The 21,585-nt window shown below is 49.8% G+C and overlaps 1 pseudogene; it reads right to left on the reverse strand.

Moving 5' to 3' along the window:
• Positions 1-778: 778 nt before the first annotated feature.
• The window catches only part of LOC123097165 (KHG/KDPG aldolase-like), a 98,648-nt pseudogene continuing 77,841 nt past the window's right edge, over positions 779-21,585 (reverse strand).

A 21,585-nucleotide genomic window follows, 5' to 3' on the forward strand; every position in this document is an offset into this window, starting at 1 on the left:
GGACCAATCGACAAGGAAACGTGCGATTGGATGTGCAGGGTGTCCAACAACTCGACCGACGACGGCGGCCTGCAGGTGCGAGTAGGGGACGACTATGACTGCTACGATAGAGGCTACCGCTGCTCCTTCTGCGTCTCCGTCTACACTGTGGGAAGCGCCGGACATGGCATGCGTGCCACCGCCGCCGCTGCTCTGTGGCCGCTCGCGCTGTCCAGCCTCCTTGTGCTGGTGGTGATGTTGGTCTAGTTCAGAGTTACCCCCCCCCTTAGCCCTGCACTGTGGGTGAGGTTCAGAGTTTCTTCAGGATGCATGTACTAGTGTTGGTCAGAGCTGGAGCTGGGCACTAGCCAATTAGCCATAATAAAAGTTGATAAGACTCAATGAATGGGGACTTGTGGAGTGGTAGCAGTTGATTTTTCTCTTCTTTTTTTGACAAAATGTAGCAGCACTACTTTTCATTTTCATTAAGAGGAACCGACAGAATCAGGAAAATTACATGGGAATACAAGGATGAGAGGAAATAGATTACACTAGTTAGGCAAGCTCCCAAAAGGAAGCGGAATGCCATTGGATTAATTCCCTATGTTAACTAGCCATCTGTCGGCGACGCTGCGACGCCAACACTGGCGAGTGGCGGGGCGGTGATGGCTTCGGTACCATGGAAACAGAACTGACCTTTTCCTGAAAAAAGACATATCATTCTGGATTAATTTTCTTCGGAACAGATTAAACCATTTCTGTTCTACCAGTTGATAAAGTTTCAGTTGTTTTACCTCTTCTCATGCAGAGCAGGGAATGTGAGTGGATAACATTGTTAATCCCAAGCCAAGCAATATTAGGCAAGCACTCTCTCCCATTTTCTGAACTGCAATGCTTGCACGCTACTCAGTTTTTGGTTTTGCCTCATTTCCCCACAGTGATGCCTGCAAAGTGGCCTGATTTGCGAGGCAATGGAATTCCTTTCTCTCATCAACTCTTTGTCGAAGATAGCATCGGACAGCACCACTGCAGATGCCCCTGCCTCCATGTACGACTTGATTGAACCTATATACGACAGTGCCCATAGCATCATGAATAAGTTGCATGATTACTCTGTTCCTTTTAAAGAGTCTCAATGTTATGAAACAAACACTTGGAGGTGTCGGGGTTGGACAACAATAATGCGCTGCACAAATTCATCGACACGGCAAATATGCATACTACACAGCCCCCTTCACTTGTGATGAACTTTGAGGACAGCTTCAACCAACAAGTAAGCAGCGGAATAACACAAACAACATGCACAAGTGACACAGGATTTAACGTGGAAAAACCTCCTCAACTTGAGGAGTAAAAAAACCACGGCTGTGGACCGACCGGTTCACACAACTTCACTATGAGAATGATGAGTACAAAGTCTTCTCTAGAACCTCTAGAGAGATTTACAACACACTCTCCACGTTGCCAACCGACAACAGCAACAACAGCTACAAGAGGCAAGATTTCAGCAAAGCAGAGTTTACACAGCTTTTGTACCCTTCAGTGTTTTGCAAACTGCTCTTAAACCACTGAACCAAACAACACCAAATTTTATAGACAAGTAGACACATGAGTTCCTGAGATCCCCTCCAAATTTCAGCTCAATCGGACATCGTTTGCCTACCCAAACTGTTCGTCTCCCAAAACTACTTTGTTCTGAAACTGCAGCAGTCAGAGCTGACAAAAGCACTCTCAAATATGATGCTCCACTGACCCAATCCTCAAACCATCTAACCAGATCGAAGTACTCAAAGTAAGGAACGAGCTCACCAAGTTTGGGGTCGATCCAAGCACATTTGAGCCTTCAACCACTAGCTTGAACACTGTCTAGTCATATGCAGCAAATCTGGACAGAACCTCTGCTTCTTCTTCTTCCTCTCTCTCAGGTTGTGTTTTCTCTTGTGTGCTCTCTCTCTCTCTCACTCTCACGAATGGCAGCCACCACCAGCAGGGGTGGAGTGGCTAGGGTTTTCTCCTTGCTTCACTTCCCTTGGAAGCACTCTCAACCGTTGGATGCAGCGAAGATCAACGGCTAACATGTGTTGGACTTATGGGCTGATGTTGGGCTGCCAACACACCTCCATGTGGAGGGACTTAGCCCAACAAACTCCCGCTCCCGACATCATGGATGGTTGTAACACCCCGCATGTAACTTGCCATATTTGTAACTCCGACTCTTGCCATTTCCGGCTATGTGTTATGATATTCCCTCCGTGGTCGGGTTTTGTCTTTCGTTTTGTATTTTGTCATGTCATGCATTTTCATATCATGTCATCATGTGCATTGCATTTGCATACGTGTTCGTCTCTTGCATCCGAGCATTTTTCCCGTTGTCCGTTTTGCAATCCGGCGCTCCTATCTCCTCCGGCGCATCCCTCTTGTTTTCTTTCATGTGCAGGTGTCAAACTTTCTCGGAATGGACCGAGGCTTGTCAAGTGGCCCTAGTATACCACCCGGAGACCACCGGTCAAGTTTCGTTCCATTCGGAGGTCGTTTGGTATTCCAACGGTTAACCGGGCATCCGCAAAGTCCATTTGAGTGTCCAGCAAAACCCCCCTCAAAAACCAGCCCAAAACCCACCAAACTCTCCTCCATGCTCTAGGTCGTTCGATCACGATCGTGTGGGCGAAAACCGCACCTCATTTGGAGCCTCCTAGCTCCCTCTACCTATAAATATGTGAGCATCCCGAAAAACGAAATCGCAGTCTAACCCTAGCGTCTTCCACCTCTCGCCGCCGGACAACGTCCGCCCGCGCCGGACAACGTCCGCCCACACCGCCCGGCGAATCAGCAGACGCCACGTGTCGTCGCCGCCTTCTCCACCGCGCCGGCCGCGGCCCCGCCGGTCCGGCCGCGCCCCGTGCCGTCTCCGCCGCCCGCGCTCACCGGCGTCCGCCGCCTCCTCGCCGCGCCGCCGCCGTGCGCCGCACGGCCATCGCCGCCGCCCAGCACCGTTGCCCGCCGTGCTCTGCCGCCCGGCGCCGCCTCCGCCGGCCCCGAGGCCGCCGCCCGAGCCCCGTCGGCCATCCTCTCCTCCCGCCCGCCTCCTCTTCTCTCCCGCCGGCGACGAGCGCCGCTCGGCCCCGATCTGGATCTCTGTGAGCGTTGACCGTACCCCCCCGAAATATTTCTAAGTGTTGGATTTTTTCTCAGTATATGCCCCTGTTCGTGATGCTATAACTTCTTGCATGTAGCTCCGATTCGCGCGTGTAATATGTAAAATTGTTCGCCTCGTGATGCTCTTCATTTTGTTCAATTGCACCATGTTCATTAGAGGTCATATTGATGCCCAAATCTCTGTGGAAGAGGGCTATTGCTGTTATTCTCTGGTTCTTATCAGAACTTGGAGATTTGTCATTTTTGTATCTTTTAATCTGTGCATCTTATGGGCATGAGCTCTACATGGTGTTTTGAAGTATGCCATGCCATCTTTCCAGTGGTGTAGTCCATGTATTTTGTGATCTCTGTGGTGACTAGCACAAGCATGCAAAGTAGGCCCGTAATATTTCTGATTTCAGGGACTTGGTGATTTCTCTAAGTCCTTGTCTGCTGTTATTTTGTTGCCATGAAAACTTGATGCTACCGAGAGATCCATGCATATTTTGGAGATGTTCCGTAAGGTTGTTTTGTAGATATAGTTGTAATGGATCCATTATTGCAATTTTTTGCAATTATGGAGTGCCATAGCATGACTCAATCTTGCTCTACTTTTGCTATAAAATATTTCTGGCAGATTCTTAACATGATATGCAATTTTGCCAAGCTTATTGTAGTTGATCCATATAAGCTATGCAATTGTACTTGCCATGGATAGCTTCATAAACATGCCATCTTGCTGTAGATATTCTTGGTTTGTAGTGCGTTCTCTGTAGTGAGTGCATCAAGCTCACAAATAGGCCTACATATTATTATTTCTGCCATGCTCTGTTTTCTGCTAAGTCTGAAACCTGATAACGAAACTTGCTATGTTTACATGCTTGCCATCATATCTTCTGGTCCTTTTTGGCTCATGGTCAGTAAGGGACTTTTGTCATGTGCATTTAGTAGAACACTATCATGCCTTGTTTTGCTATGTTAAGTTCCTGTAGCATGTTGATTTCGTGCTCTGAACATTGCTACCTGATGCTGTTTTCTGCCATGTCCAGTTTTTCACCAAGTCTGTGAACCTGTTATCTTTTGCACTTTTGCCATGCTTGTTTGAGCTTGTTATGTTGTGATCTAGCCATAACTCAGTGTTCATCTTTTGTCAAGCATCTCCTGTAGATTATTGCCATGTGCTTTTTTGCTATGTTGGAGTGCTGTAGCATTGTTACTTGTTGCATTTAATTGCTATCTTGCTGTTTATCGCAGATTAGTGTCATTCTTGTTTTGCTTGCCATTTGCAAACCGTGCATCCGTTTCCGGTGATCTTTATATCGTTTTCGACCGAAATCACCTCATCTTTCCATTGGCATGCTTGGTTTGCCAAGTTACTGCCTTTTCATCTTTTTCCTTCCGGAGCACGCATATGCATCGCATATCATATCTTGCTTATCATACATGTTTTGCATCATGTTGCTTGTGCATTTCTCGTGGTTGATTGTGGTTCCGTTTGCTTGTGTTCTTGTCTTGGGTAGAGCCGGGAGACGAGTTCGTGAACGAGGAACCTATTGAGTACGCTTACGAGGATCAAGCTTTCGACAACTCTGAGAACCTTGCAGGCAAGATGACCACCCCTCGATATCACTTCTATCTTTGCTTTGCTAGTTGTTCGCTCTATTGCCATGCTCCGCTACCTATCACTTGCTATATCATGTCTCCCATTTTAGCCATGCCAGCCTCTAACCATCCTTTCCTAGCAAACCGTTGTTTGGCTAAGTTACCGCTTTTGCTCAGCCCCTCTTATAGCGTTGCTAGTTGCAGGTGAAGTTGAAGTTTGTTCCATGTCGGAACATGGATATATTGGGATATCACAATATCTCTTATTTAATTAATGCATCTATATATATTTGGTAAAGGGTGGAAGGCTCGGCCTTATGCCTGGTGTTTTGTTCCACTCTTGCCGCCCTAGTTACTGTTATACCGGGATTATGTTCCTTGAGTTTGCGTTCCTTACGCGGTCGGGTGATTTATGGGACCCCCTTGACAGTTCGCCTTGAATAAAACTCCTCCAGCAAGGCACAACTTTGGTTTTACCATTTGCCACCTAAGCCTTTTCCCCCGGGTTTTCGCGAGCCCGAGGGTCATCTTATTTAAACCCCCCGGGCCAGTGCTCCTTCGAGTGTTGGTCCGAACTGAGCAGACTGCGGGGCCCCCTCTTGGAAACTCGAGGTCTGGTTTTACTCGTAGGATGTCTCATCCGGTGTGCCCTGAGAACGAGATATGTGCAGCTCCTATCGGGATTTGTCGGCACATTCGGGTGGCTTTGCTGGTCTTGTTTTACCATTGTCGAAATGTCTTGTAAACCGGGATTCCGAGACTGATCGGGTCTTTCCGGGAGAAGGTTTATCCTTCGTTGACCGTGAGAGCTTATGATGGGCTAAGTTGGGACACCCCTGCAGGGTATTATCTTTCGAAAGCCGTGCCCGCGGTTATGAGGCAGATGGGAATTTGTTAATGTCCGGTTGTAGATAACTTGTCACTTGACCCAATTAAAATACATCAACTGCGTGTGTAGCCGTGATGGTCTCTTCTCGGCGGAGTCCGGGAAGTGAACACGGTCTGAGTTATGTATGACGTAAGTAGGTGTTCAGGATCACTTCTTGGTCATTGCTAGATGACGTCCGTTCCGTTGCTTCTCTTCTCGCTCTCATTTGCGCAAGTTAGCCACCATATATGCTTATTGCCGCTGCAGCTCCACCTCATTACACCATCCTTTCCTATAAGCTTAAATAGTCTTGATCTCGCGGGTGTGAGATTGCTGAGTCCCCGTGACTCACAGATTCTACCAAAACAGTTGCAGGTGCCGACGATGCCAGTGCAGATGATGGGGTCGATCTCAAGTGGGAGTTCGACGAGGAACGTGGTCGTTACTATGTGTCTTTTCCTGATGATCAGTAGTGGAGCCCAGTTGGGACGATCGGGGACCTAGCATTTGGGGTTGTCTTATTTTCATCTGGATCTTGACCGTAGTCGGTCTATATGTTTGTATTTTGGATGATGTATGAATTATATTTATGTATTGTGTGAAGTGGCGATTGTAAGCCAACTCTTTATCCCATTCTTGTTCATTACATGGGATTGTGTGAAGATGACCCTTCTTGCGACAAAACCACTATGCGGTTATGCCTCTAAGTCGTGCCTCGACACGTGGGAGATATAGCCGCATCGTGGGCGTTACACTAGGTAAGGCCCTCGAGGGGGAGTTTCCTCCTTGATGTTCCCAGTCAAAATCAGCTGTCATGGTGGCCTTCTCCATGGCTTGGATGCAACAGATGAACTTCCCGTATGCTTTTAGCGACTCAGATTTTCTAATAGGATAGCACTTTGGTTGTCACAAAACAACACATACTTGTCTTGCTTAAAACCAAGCTCACAAGCCAACCGTTTTAGCCACAATAGCTCTTTGCTCGCCTCTGTTACAACAATGAATTCAGCTTCAGTTGTATTCAATGCCACACACTTTTGCAGCCTGCTTTGCCATGACACCGCTCCCCCTGCATAGGTAACCAAGTAACCTGAAGTAGACTTCCTTCTGTCAATATCTCCAGCCATGTCAGAATCTGAAAAAGCAATCAGCTTGGCCTCACCATCACCAAAGCAAAGTTTCAGATTTGTGCTGCCCCGGAGATATCTCAAAATCCACTTCACGGCTTCCCAATGAGGTCTTCCTGGATTGACATAAATCTGCTCACATTACTAACCGCATGAGCAATGTCAGGCCTTGTACACACCATAGCATACATCAAACTCCCAACCGCTGAAGCATAAGGAACATGATGCATTTCCTTTTTCTGCTCATCAGTGGTAGGACATTGCTTTCTGCTCAACTTGAAATGGGCTGCTAGTGGACAACTCACAACTTTAGTAGTTTCCATGCTGAACTTCTGAAGTACCTTCTCAATATACTTCTCTTGAGACAAGTACAACTTGTTGCAATTTCTGTCTTGCTCAATTCTCATTCTGAGAATGTTCTTTGCTGGACCTAAGTCTTTCATAGCAAAACATTTGCTCAACTCCTTTAACTTAGCAATCCTAGAGACATTCTTGCCAACAATCAGGATGTCATCAACATAGAGCAATAATATGATGAAATCATCACCTAAGAACCTCTAAATGAACACACAATGGTCTGAGCTACACTTCTTGTAGCCTTGCTCCCCCATGACAGTTTCAAACTTCATGTACCATTGTCTTGGTGCTTGTTTCAGGCCATAGAGACTTTTTTTCAGCTTGCACACATAGCCTTCTTTGCCTTTCACAAGAAACCCCTCAAGTTGCTCCATGTATATTTCTTTCTCCAGCTCGCCATGAAGGAATGCAGTCTTCACATCCATTTGCTCAACCTCCAAGTTGAGGCTTGCTGCCATGCCAAGGATTACTCTTATGGATGTCATCTTCACAACCGGAGAAAAGATCTCATCATAGTCAATGCCTTTTCTCTGGCCGAATCCTTTTACAACTAGCCTGGCCTTGTACCTTGGATGTGATGTGTGCTCTTCTTGCTTGATTCTGTAGACCCACTTGTTCTTCAAAATTTTCTTGCCCTTGGGCAACTTCACCAACTCATAAGTATGATTCTTATGCAAGGAATCCATCTATTCTTGCATAGCCTTTTTCCACTCCTTCTTGTGCTCATCTTCCATTGCATCTGCAAAGCATTCAGGTTCTGAACCGTCAGATAATAACACCACATATTGATCTGAGGGATACCTGCTGGAAGGAATTCGACCCCTATTGGATCTTCTGAGTGGAGCAGCTGGTGGATTTCTGGTGCTGGTGCTTCGTGCTGATCCGGATCATCAACTTCAGCATCATACTCTTGCTGCTGCTGTTGGGGAGCATCTTCTTCACCTGCACCACCATGTACATCATCTTGTACATCTTCTGCATCTGCTTCAACTTGCACAGGAGCTGGAGCTACAGGAACTGGGTCAGAATCAATCATGTCTTGCTGCTGCTGAGGAGGAACCTGCCCCTTTATCTTCACAATATCCTCAATTGTTTGGTCTTCAACAAACACAACATCATGGCTTCTCACCACTTTCCTTGCTATAGGGTCAAACAGCTTGTAGCCAAACTCATCACCACCATAGCCAAGAAAGATACACTGCCGTGTCTTCGAATCAAGCTTTGACCTTTCATCTTGAGGAATATGAACAAAGGCCTTGCACTCAAAAACCTTCAGGTGGTCATATGAGACATCCTTGTCACACCAGAACCTGTTAGGAACATCTCCCTGCAAAGGATAACTTGGTGAGAGATTAATAAGATAAACTGCAGTCATTAAAGCTTCACCCCAAAAGTGTTTACGTAGCTTTGCACTTGACAGCAAGCATCTAACTCTCTCCACAATTGTCCTGTTCATCCTCTCAGCAAGACCATTCAGCTGTGGTGTCTTCGAGGGAGTATGATGCCTAATACCCTGCTGCTTGCAATATGCATCAAATGGCCCAATGTACCCTCCTCCATTATCAGTGCGAATGCACTTGAACTTCTTCTCAGTTTCTCTCTCAACTGAGGCTTGGAATTACTTGAATACACCTAGTACTTGATCTTTGGTCCTCAAAGTGAAGGCCCAAACTTTCCTGGAAAAGTCATCAATAGAAGTCACAAAGTACTTAGTATCACCAAGAGATCTTACCGACATTTTGCAAACATCGGAATGTATCAAGTCCAGCTTCTCAGGCTTCTTGTGAGGAGGTAGAGTCTTGAAGGCAACTCGGTGTTGCTTCCCTGCTAGACAATCTGAACATTTCTTAATGTGAACTCCTTTCACACCCTTCAACAATTTTTTCTTCACTAGCACTGTCATCCCCTTCTCACTCATGTGCCCAAGTCTCTTGTGCCATAGAGCACAATGATCATCCTTCTCTAGTGCATTGACAGAAGCACGAAAGAGCTTAGCATGAACATGATACAGAACTGAGACCATTTTACCTCTTGCAACAATCATGTTGCCTTTGGTGAGCTTGTACTGCTCTTTTCCAAAACTGCTCAAGTAATCATCTCCATCAAGCAAACCAACTGAAATAATATTGAGACGAAGTGCCTCAACATGCCTCACAGATTTGAGGACTAACCTTGTACCATTTGCGGTCTCCAAATGCACATCTCCTTTTCCAATGATGGTTGCTCTATCATTGTTCCCCATCTTCACAACACCAAAATCACCTAATATATAGTTAGTGAAGAGCTCTCTATGAGATGTAGCATGAATGGTACCACCGCTGTCCGGTATCCAAATCATCTCGTCACCATCCACAAGGTTGACGGTTTCATCAGAAACAACAGTGATCCTATCCTCAACAGTGGAACCAAATCTGCCCTCATTTTCTTCATGCATAACAAGCATGATGTCCTCTTCTACTGCAGTAACTCGGTTGCCCTCTGTGTCACTATCACTGTCAACTTGCTTCCGATCTTGCTTCTTCTTTTTCTTTTTTTATTTCTTCCACTTGTCACATTGCCACTTAATGTGGCCCTTCTGATGGAAGTGATGGCACTCATAATCAGCATACATACCTTTTGATTTGTTCCTACCTCTTTCTGCCCCTTTACCCAGACATCTGCTCTTGCTTCTCCCCCTGGACTGAGTGACCAACACCTCTGAATGTGAGGAAGAACTAGCTTCATCCACCTTTCTGGACTCTTCATTTAGTACCCTGGTTTTCACAAGATTCCAAGTGACAACTCCATTAGGTGCCGAATTGCAAACCGTGACTGTTGAGGATATGGACCTTAGAGTCACCCGCCAGGAGGGGCCGGGTTACTCATATGGTCATTGCCAGAAGCCCGGTGCCAAGTTTAAAGACGGTGGGCCAAAGATGGGCTTAAGACCCGGAGATGGCTTAAAGCCCTTAGTTACAATCATTATTATGGTAGAGCTTGTAGTATAAGGCAAGTATAGTTGAGAGTCCGAGCCGGACACTCTTATGAGCCGGCCGGGACTCTGAGAGCTGCTGGGCGTCGGCCTCCCTATATAAGGGGACGACCCGGCAGCGGTTTAGGGCGACAACAATCTCATCGAGAGCCGGGCATAGCAGTTTAGCTCCCTGGTTATCGTAACCCTAATCAATACCACCTCAAACTGGACGTAGGCTTTTACCTTCACCGTAAGGGGCCGAACCAGTATAAACCCTCGTGTTCCTTGTCCCGCATTAACCCCTTCAAGCTTCCTAGCTGCGATGGCTCCACGACTAAGTCCTAGCTCAAGGACATCTGCCGTGACAATTCCACGACAGTTGGCGCCCACCGTGGGGCCAGCGCACGGTGGATTTGAGTTCTTGAAGGGCAGCTTCGAAGGGCTCAAGGGATACGCTGTGGGCCGGATGACCAAGAGTCGTCGCGGCAAGCTCTACATCGACGATGCAAACTGGGGCCCCGACGCCGGCTCAATTGAGTACGGGTACCGGGTCCCCTTCGGCGGAATTCATGTTTTCATTGGCAAGATTGGTGAGCCGGGCCCTGAGCCGGGTCTCTGCGCCGATCTCATCGAGACGGCTCAGCGTGCGCGACCCGCCCGGGCCCGGCCTGCCTTAAGGCATGCTTTTGTGGGGTGTATCCATGGAGGACTCTCTGATCGATCTGGATCTGGTGATGAGACGGCCGCCGGCTCTGACGGCGAGTCGGCCACCGATGAGTCAAACTCGTTGTATCAACTTCAAGATGGCAGGCTCATGGGCTGTTCCGATGGTGACAGCATTCCGGACCTATTTGAGCCGCCAAGTCAGGTTGGAGTTTTTATGGCTGGTGCGCAGCCTGTTCAGAACCCCGCTGCTGGAGCGGGAAACCCGGTGCCTTCTCCGGCTCAGGTGCTGATGGATCTCACGGACAAGATGACGGCCCTGCTAACCGCCACGGTTGACCCGGCAGATCAAGCTCAGCACGATGCAGAGGTGGCACAGTTAAAATTGGATCTAATGAAAGCTAAAGAGGATCTTGCAGCGGAAGGGATCAGGCTGGCTGCAGAGAGGGCGGCTCTCGATGCCCAGACTCAGCTGATCCAGGCGCAGTCCTTCCGACTCACGATGGATCAGAACGCGGCCAATGAGGTCATGAGAAGGAGGCATCAAAAGACCCAATCTCGACTCCCTCCGGTTTACGATCCACGCAATCTCTTCAACACGCCAGGTGCAGGGTCTAGTAACCCGCCCGGGGTCATAGCGCCCGGGTCTGGACCCCTTATTCAGCCACGAGTGATGGGGCCTCCCCAGGTGCCCCCTGCCCCGCCTCAGTACGTGCCAATACCCCCGGGTCATTATAACAACCTACTGGAGAACATGGTCGCTGCGGCAGCCCGGCTGGCGGCTCTCCCAGTCGACGGCGACTCTCCGACGGCTATTGAAACCCGCCGGGTCAGGGAACTCCTTTAGACAGCACTGGCGCAGCAAGAGGCGTACTCCTACAGCCGGGACAGGATCCACTCGACCCCTCGGCCAGGCCAGAGCCCGAGTTACAGCCGGCACATGGTCTCAGCAACCGGCTCAAGTAACGTCCGGCGCCATGACCCGCCCCCTGGCCACGGCCCGGTTCATAATGGAGCCTTTCACGCAGCAGACCAGGACAGAGCACGGCAAGAGGCGGAGCAAGTGCCTCAGTTGACGGCTTACCAGACCCCCCCGGCTTATCCGACGACTTCCGTCGACGTGGGTATCCCCACCAGGACTGGGGGCGTCCCTTGTTTAGTACCAGCTATCCGCAATGAGCGTCTACCCAAGGACTTCAAAGGCCCTAGGAAGGTGCCTAATTACACAGCAGACTTACAGCCTGCAGCCTGGATCGAGAGTTATGAGATGGCTATGGAGCTGCTGGAGGTCAGTGAGGCGGCCATGGCTAAGTATTTCACCATGATGTTAGATGGGACTGCCCGCACTTGGTTGAAAGGGCTACCACCGAATTCCATTGGGTCTTGGGCTGAGCTGAAAGCCCGGTTCATCCAAAACTTCAAAGATACCTGTAGGCAGTCTATGTCAATTGTGGATTTGACTAACTGTAAGCAGCAGGAGGGTGAGTCTACGACACATTGGGTTCGCCGGGTTAAGGAGATCATACACTCGTCAGACAAGATGGATGCCGGCTCAGCGGTTTTAATGCTGGAGCAGAATTGTCGTTTTGTGCCCCTGAAGATGAAACTCGGGCGGCTTAAGCGCGACTGCAGTGATATGGGTACACTAATGGCGGCTCTTGTCAAGTACGCCGATTCTGATGGTACCAAGGATCCCCCTTCAGATGATGAAAGGACAGGGAAGGGAAAGAAGAACGGCAATGGCAAGGGTCCTCAGTTTAACCCGGGGAACCAAGGAGGAGGCAAGCGCAAGGCCGATGGCAGCCTAGAGTTTGTAGCCAACGCCAGCTCACAAGGTAATAACCAGCGACGCAAGGGGAGGCCCCCTCCCCGAGGCGGCGGGTCAGGTCCGACGCTGGAGCAGCTGTTGAATGAACCTTGTCCAAGGCATGGCTCTAGAGAGAAGCCAGCGACTCATCTGTGGAAGGATTGTGCAATCATGAAGGCCTTTAAGAATTACAATGGCCCGGGCGGCGGCTCAGGCGCCGGCGGCTTTCATGGCCCGGGCGGCGGCTCAAATTCCGGTCCTCAGAACGGTCAAGGGGGCTTTAATCAGCAGTCTGGCCAGGGTCATCAACAGCAGCAGGGGGGTTATCAGACCAATCCAAAGCAGCTTAGCGGTGGACAGTATCATGTGTTTACCACCAGTCTGTGTAAGCGAGATCAGAAGCTTCATAAGAGGGCAGTGAATGCTGTTGAGCCGGCGGTCCCACGCTACTTGCGGTGGTCTGAGCAGCCTATAGTGTGGAGTAGGGAGGATCACCCTCCCCGGGTGGATAACCCGGGCCACTTGGCCTTAGTGGTGGCTCCTCAAGTGGGAGGATATAAGTTCACAAAGGTGCTCATGGATGGAGGCAGCAGCATCAACATCCTCTATTATGAGACTTTTCGCCGTATGGGGTTGGTTGATAAGAACCTCAGCCAGTCAAACACTATCTTCCATGGTGTGGTACCTGGTAAGTCGGCTTATCCAGTCGGCAAGATCGAATTGGAAGTGGCCTTTGGTGATGAGAACAACTACAGGGTGGAGAAATTGACCTTTGAGGTGGTCAAGATAAGAAGTCCATACCATGCTATATTTGGACGGCCGGCTTACGCCAAGTTCATGGCACGGCCGTGTTATGTGTACTTGCAGCTCAAGATGCCGGGCCACAATGGGACCATTACGGTTCACGGCAGCCGGAAAGTGGCTCTGGAGTGTGAGGAAGGCGATGCGGCTTATGCAGAATCTGTTTGTGCTACAGAGGAGTTGAAGTTTTACAAAGACAATGTTGACCCAACAGATATGACCTCTCTGAAAAAGCCGACTACGGAGAATGAGCCGGCGATGAAATTTAAGTCGGCTGATGAAACTAAACTTGTTGATTTTGTTCCAGGTGATTCATCTCAGCAGTTTAGCATCAGTGCAAATCTGGATCCAAAATAGGAAAGCGCGCTCATCGAGTTCATCCGTGAGAATAGGGACATCTTCGCATGGAAACCTTCTGACATGCCAGGTGTACCTAGAGAACTCGCTGAGCATACTCTCAATGTTGATCCGAAATTTAAGCCGGTCAGGCAGTTCCTTCGGCGGTTTAATGAAGAGAGGCGGAAAGCTATTGGTGAAGAGGTGGCCCGGCTCTTGGCGGCCGGGTTTATTGTTGAAGTCTTTCACCCAGAGTGGTTAGCTAACCCGGTGCTCGTACTCAAGAAGAACGGCACTTGGCGGATGTGTGTGGACTACACGGACTTAAACAAGGCGTGTCCGGCTGATCCTTTTGCCCTCCCCCGTATTGATCAAATCATTGATGCTACGGCAGGTTGTGCACGCTTAAGTTTCTTGGATGCTTATTCCGGATATCATCAGATTAAGATGGCAGTTAAGGACCAGGAGAAGACGGCGTTCATCACTCCCTTTGGAGCCTTCTGCTATGTGTCTATGCCCTTTGGACTCAAGTGTGCACAGGCGACTTACCAGCGTTGTGTACAGAACTGTCTTCATAAACAGATTGGGCGCAATGTTCACGCTTATGTGGACGATATTGTGGTTAAGTCCATAAAAGAGGAAACCCTGATAGATGATTTAAGGGAAACCTTTGATAATCTCCGGGTCTACAAGATGATGCTTAACCCGGCCAAGTGTGTTTTTGGTGTTCCTGCAGGCAAACTCTTGGGTTTTTTGGTTTCTGACAGAGGCATTGAAGCTAACCCGGAGAAGATCAAGGCCATCACCTCCCTGGCTAAGCCGGCGTGTATAAATGACGTTCAGCGTTTGGCGGGTCGCATCGCTGCTTTAAGCCGGTTCATAAGCCGTTTGGGTGAGAAGGCCATGCCATTATATCAGTTGATGAAGAAAACTGATAACTTTGTCTGGAATGATGCAGCTAATACCGCCTTTGAGGATTTGAAGAAGCAGCTGGCAGAGCCCCCAGTCCTTGCTGCTCCGGTTGATAAGGAGCCCTTATTACTGTATGTGGCGGCAAACGCACGAGCCGTCAGTGTGGCTATTGTGGTGGAGCGCAAGGAGGAGGGTAAGGAGCATCCGGTTCAGCGGCCGGTTTATTATGTCAGCGAAGTGCTCATTGAGTCCAAGCAGCGGTACCCGCATTGGCAGAAGCTTGTGTATGGTGTGTTCATGGCGAGCCGGAAACTTAAGCATTATTTTCAGGGTCATCCCATCACTGTGGTCAGTTCTGCCCCTCTTGGTGATATCATTCAAAACAGAGAGGCCACAGGGAGAATTGCTAAGTGGGCTATAGAACTTGGACCTCATGGTCTCAAATATGTGCCACGCACTGCTGTTAAATCTCAGGCCTTGGTGGATTTCATCAATGATTGGACAGAGTCACAAGTGCCCGAGCAAAAGCCGGATAACACGTATTGGACTATTCACTTCGATGGGTCCAGACAGTTGGAGGGCTCGGGGGCTGGCGTTGTATTGGCTTCCCCTAAAGGTGACAAGTTCCATTATGTGCTACAGTTGATGTTTCCTTGCACTAACAATGCGGCTGAGTACGAGGCCTTGCTCCACGGTCTTCGGATGGCTAAGGAGATGAGCTTGAGCCGGGTAAGGTGCTTCGGTGACTCAGACTTGGTGGCTCAACAAGTATCAGGCAATGGGATTCTAAGGACCCTCTCATGGCGGCTTATCGCCGCGAAGTTGATGCGATTGCTGGGCACTTTCAGGGCTACCAAGTAGAGCACATTGATCGCAGGAAGAACGAGGCGGCTGATGCTCTAAGCCGGCTAGGCTCTCAGCGAAAGCCGGTGCCGCCTAACACTTTCCTGGACGTCCTGTATAGCCCTTCGGTTACGTTGCCTACGGAGGAAGACTTGGCTGTCCCTGACCCGGAGGCACGACTGGTGGCGGCTCTCCATATTATACCAGACTGGACAATGCCATATCTGGCTTACATGACCCGGGGCGAGTTGCCTGAGGATGAAACTTTGGCCAGGCAAATAACCCGGCGGGCTAAGTCAATGATTGTTATCGATGGCGAGTTGCATCATCGCAGTGTTACAGGAGCATTTCAGCGTTGTGTCTCCCCTGAGGAAGGTCAAGAGATCTTGCGTGAGATCCATGAAGGGGATTGTGGCCATCACGCCGGCTCAAAGTCCCTTGTGGCCAAGGCTTTTCGTCATGGTTTTTATTGGTTGACGGCTCATGCTGATGCAGAGGACTTGGTCAGTAAATGTGATGGTTGCCAGAGGTTCTCACGACGGGCTCATGTGCCGGCTCAGGAGCTGAGGATGATCCCAATCACTTGGCCCTTTGCGGTCTGGGGGCTTGATATGGTTGGGCCTTTTAAAAGGTCCAAGGATAAGAAGACCCACCTCTTGGTGGCAGTTGACAATTTACAAAGTGGGTTGAAGCGGAGCCAGTTAGCAAGTGTGATGCAGCCACGGCGGTTCAGTTTATGAAAAAGGTGATCTTTCGCTTTGGATTTCCGCACAGCATTATAACTGACAATGGCACCAATCTCTCCAAAGGCGCCATGGAAGAGTTTTGTCAACGCGAGCATATCCGACTTGATGTTTCCTCAGTGGCTCATCCTCAATCCAATGGTCAAGCTGAGAGAGCTAATCAGGAGATTCTGAAGGGTATCAAGCCCCGGCTTTTGGTCCCTTTGCAACGGACGCCGGGTTGTTGGGTGGAGGAGTTGCCCTCCGTGTTATGGAGCATCAACACTACTCCTAACAGGTCTACAGGCTTCACGCCTTTCTTCATGGTTTATGGAGCAGAAGCAGTCCTCCCCAGTGACATCCGTCATGACTCACCTCGAGTGGCGGCTTATGTTGAGGCGGATAATGAACAGGCGCGCCAAGATGCTCTTGACTTGTTGGACGAACAGCGTGATGTGGCAGCAGCCCGTTCAGCGATTTACCAACAAGACCTGCGCCGTTATCATAGCCGCCGGGTTAAATCCCGGGTCTTCCAGGAAGGCGATCTCGTGCTCCGGCTCATCCAGGATCAAACAGATGCACACAAGTTATCCCCGCCTTGGGAAGGGCCCTTTGTGGTCAGCAAGAACTTGCACAACGGGTCATATTACCTCATTGACATTCGGGAGCACAAAGATTCACGTAAGTCGGAGGAGGAGACCCGTCGGCCGTGGAACATAGCTCAGCTTCGGCCTTACTACACTTGAGCCACCGGCTCTCGTGGTGTACATATTTCTCTCAGCCATGTATATATTATGATAAGCAATAAAGCAGGACCTCTGTCCTTTTTTCTCCTCCAAATATGCACGTGTTGTTCTTATTGCAAGATTACATGGTGACTTAAAGGAGGATCCGGTTTATGATCGTATTCGAATCTAGCCGTAAGCAGTAAAGTCACTTGGGGGCTTCCTGTTCAAACATGGGTCGTATTCGAACCAAAGAGAACATAGCTGTCGATACCCATTTGATTGGCAAAGCGCCGAGCTCATTGGGAGGTTACCTTTGGTCATATTTGAATCATAGTTTAACCCCTCTGAGAACCGACGTGGATCGTATTCGAATCAGCGTCGTTAAACAATTCTTAAAATCACTTGGGGGCTTCCTGTTCAAACATGGGTCGTATTCGAACCAAAGAGAACATAGCTGTCGGTACCCTCTTGATTGGCATCGCCACACCCACTGGGGGCTATATGATCGTATCCGAATCTTAGCTTAACCCCTTTGGGCCGGGTCTCTGGTCGTATTCGAACCGGAAGCCCCTAAGTTCTTCTGCTTTATCACAAGTTTACTCTGATTATGTCAAGATGTGTACGGCCGGGTCTCACTTTGCCGGCTTAACTTTGGTTTACAGTGTTAGTTGAACACCATGGGTGTTATTAAGACAAGTAAATCGGAGTTAAGATACCAACCTTGTTACCCGGGTTATCTAAACCGGAAGTATGCTTACAGGCCGCTAAGTGTGTTATTACGGCTGTGTTAAGGATATAATTGAGGACCAGTCTTTTTTGATTCATATTCCGGGTTATCTATCCAAAACACCTGATTCTCAGGGCGGTAAGCCGCCTCGAGACTTGTGATTTGCCTTTCTATGCAGGTTACCTAAAGGCACCTCTTTGAGGTTGAGAAAAACAAAGGGATGATTATGACCCGGAGAAACATCAAAGAGACAACTTCAAAAGACCTTGGCATTCAATACGTGCACGATGGCACGGCAGAGATAAACTGTTGCACCTACTCTATTACAAAACTCATCAAGTCTAAAAAGGGTGGAGCATTGTTTGGTAAACCGCCAGCCGAGTTACGATGCCCGCTGAGTTGAAGTCTCCGGCTCGTTCCTATCCTCTCCTCCGGCTGATCCCAAGACCTGGAAGGTTGATGACTTCCAGTCGATGCCGCTGAGAGCTTCGAATTGGGCTTCCTCGTCAATTAACCCGGCCGGGTCAATCTCCGGGGCGAAAGTGTGCTGACGAGCCGGTGGGATCAAGTTGAGGGCTTCATAGCGAGGGGTTGGAATCCTCTGATTCTCCGCATTGTAACCCGGCTGGTACTTGGTTAGATCTGTGTCGTTCCCGATAAGGGTGGCCACCGGGCGTACAGCCTTCACGCAAGCTGCGAAGTCCTTCTGATCGAAAGCTGAGCCGTCTTCCTTCAGGCTTGGATAGCCAAGGGCGATGTCCGCCGGGTCTAACTCCGGCAGGAATGCCTTGGCCCGGCTCAGCGCGGCGATCGCTCCGGCTCTCGCAGAGGCCCGTCGCAGCTCTTGGATCCGCTGAGGCAGAACGGCGAGCCGGCGCAGGACTTCTGCCAGGTGAGTCGGCACCTCGTTGGATAGGGCCACCACAGCTAAGGCACGCTGTGACCCGGTGTAGAGCTGCTCCACCAGGGTATACACGGCCTTTAGCTTGGTGACCACGCTCTGGTTGAGGTTGGCACTTCTGGGACCTGTTTAACAGAATCAGATAAGCCGGCGACAAGGATGAATCATGAGATATAAACATTCTAAACTTGATGAAAGCCGGTGAGGCGACTTACCGAAGATGGCGGCCACCATTTGGGAAACCTGGCGCTTTAGGCCGGAGAGCTCGGCGGTCTTCTCAGAGAGAGCCTTCTCCGCCTGTTCCGCCCGGGTCACCAGTGCGGCCTTCTCTTCGGCCCAGGCTTTCCGCTCAGCATCAAATTCTGTCTTCAGCTTCTCTTGAGCGGCGATGCTGGATACAAACTTGGCGTTTGCCTTCCGGGTCTCCATCTCCTGCGTCTTCAGCCGGCTCTTGAGATCCGCAAGGTCCGCCTCTAGCTTCTTGCCAACAGCCTGCATACATTTCCGGGTTATTAACAGTCATTATATAAGTCCCAAGCGTTTTCCAAGCAAAGACACTTGGCACTTGGGGGCTAATGCATATTGAACGTATCTATCTACATACTGCCGGCTCAATTGAGTAAGCCGGAACCTAAGTCTACAACATATTCACTCATAAGTCGTTGACTTGGGGGCTATCATGGCAAAGGTAACTATGCAGTAAGTAAGAGGACAGCAGAATGATACCTCAGATTTTTGCTGGATCTGGTTCACCATGGCGACCTCTGCGTCCCGGCTCTTGTGCACTTGGCTGATGTAGCCAGAGACGAGCTCTCCAATGCTTAAGTTGGTGTAGTCGGAGAGGTCCAGGTTCACCCGGTGGGGCGGCAGCAACTCCCCCTTAGCGGAGCACTTGGCCAGCACGGTAGGTCTCCCCGGCTCAACGAACTCCGTCCGGGTGATTACCACGTCCGGGTCGTCTGCTGGTGGAGCCGAGCCGGAGGCCTCCGGGTTAATAGAAGCTTCGGTCGTTGCCTTGGTAGTTGGGGCAGTGGCCTCAGGTGCCGTGTCCATTGGAGTGGTGGCTTCGGGGGCGGAGGCAGCTGACGGTTCTTGAGCCGTCACCTCCGGTTCAGGCAAATCCGGCACTCCGGCTGACTTGGTCTTCTTCGCTCTTTTGGTGAGCTTTGCCTGGGCGCTGAAAGGACAGAAACGTTAAGCACAAAAAGAGTAAGTACAGACAAATATAATATGAGATGGTTGTCATTACCCGGGCGCGGTCTTGAAAGTCGGAAGACTCGACTGCATAGAGTCGCCCGAAGAGGGGGAGGTCTCCTGATAATTGGAGTCAGAGGAATTGAGTGGCTGACGGATAACACCCGCCAACGGATGAAAAGGGTACAAGTGGGAAATAACCTCAGTTCGGCGCTTCCTTGTTGCATCGGGTAACCCGGCGGAGAGGTCGGTGTCCTTGTTGGTCCGGGTATGACGCCGGCTTTCATGAACCTGTCGCTTCAAAATAAATTGAGGGTCTTGATAAGCTAAAGGATGTGAAAAGCTTACTTTCCGGGTTACCCTTCGGACTTTCAGCTGTGGCAAGGGCTCCGAGTCGGAGGAAAGTGACATTACCTCTTCAACCACCGGGTTACTGGCGCCGGTGTCATCCTGTCAATGAGCTAGTATTGATAAGGCGGACAGCAAACAAACAGTGAATATAGCAAAGGCTTAAAAGACTTAGGGGTTACCTCTGACTCGGAGCTATCGCTTAATTGCATCAGCTCGGAGGCAGTAGGCCTGCTCCCTTTCTTGCGAGGGGCGGTTTTCTTGGCGGCTTTCTTCGCCTTCCTGGCCTTCTTGGCCGCCTCATGGTCATATTTGACCCGCCAGAACTTATCATCAGCCTGAAAAATACAATGATGAATTCTTCAAACGGTTCAGATGAAGGTTACATGCAGAAGTAGATAAAAGTTAAAGTCGGCGGCTTACCGCTGGGGCTGGGTTGGTCTTGCAGAAGGAGCTAACCCGGTCCTTCCGCAGTCTGCCAGGCTCTCGTTTAACAGAGCCTTGGTCATCTCCTCTGCAACGTCTTCTGGAAGATCATTGCGGCTGTGTCTCTGAGGGTCATCCTTTCATCCTTTGTACTCACACATTAAGCCGGGGCGGCGGCTCAATGGGATCACCCGCCATGAGATCCAGACCCGGACCAGGTCGATTCCGTTCAGACCATTGCCCAGGAGAGCCTTGATCTTATTGATAGTGGGGAGCAGAGGCTGGCGCTCCGCTTGAGTCAGCTTGTCCGACAATGGGTGAGTCGGCTCCAGATGTGTTGGGCGAAAGCCGGGCAGCGGGCTTTCATCAGCCGGGGACGAATCTTGGCAGTAAAACCAAGTCATGTTCCAGTCCTTTGGGTGGCTCGGCGGCTCTGCGTAAGGGAAAAGGCAGTCCCTACGCCGCTGGATGGAGATACCACCTAATTCCAGACTTGGCCCATTGGCGCACTCATTCTAACGGTTTAAATAAAAAAGCTCTCTGAAGAGCAGCAAGCTAGGTTCTTCTCCAAGGTAAACCTCGCAGAAGACTTGAAAATTGCAGATGTTGGACACTGAGTTGGGTCCTATATCTTGAGGCCGCAAGTCGAAGAAGTTGAGCACGTCCCTAAAAAACTTTGAGCCGGGCGGTGCGAAGCCCCGGCTCATGTGATCCGCAAAAATCACTACCTCCCCATCCTTTGGCTGTGGCCTCTCTTCTGACGGGTCAGGGGCACGGTAGGACATGGTGTCTTTCTTGGGCAGATATCCTGACTTAACAAAATCAGCTAGGGTCTCGTTGGTCACGTTGGACCTCATCCAGTTGCAAGTAATGGGAGCTTTGGGAGGCATGGTGAAAGTCGGCAGTCTATGAGAAAAAGAAAAACGTCCGGGTTACTTATAAGCCGGAGGAGATATACAGTTCAAAACTAAGTGGCGGCTTATGAAGGGGACTAATGGTATATACTCAGGTACAGTAGGTTATTTAAGCCGCAGGGGCATTCAGAATAAATTGATTATTTACGGCCTTATCACAGTTAAGCCGGAAGATTCTACGAAGTATGGCTCTCTTTAAACCGGAACTATAACCCGCCGGGATTCAACGATTGCAATTTTTA

The sequence above is a fragment of the Triticum aestivum genome, chromosome 4D (assembly GCF_018294505.1).
Source record: "Triticum aestivum cultivar Chinese Spring chromosome 4D, IWGSC CS RefSeq v2.1, whole genome shotgun sequence".
NCBI lineage: Eukaryota > Viridiplantae > Streptophyta > Magnoliopsida > Poales > Poaceae > Triticum > Triticum aestivum.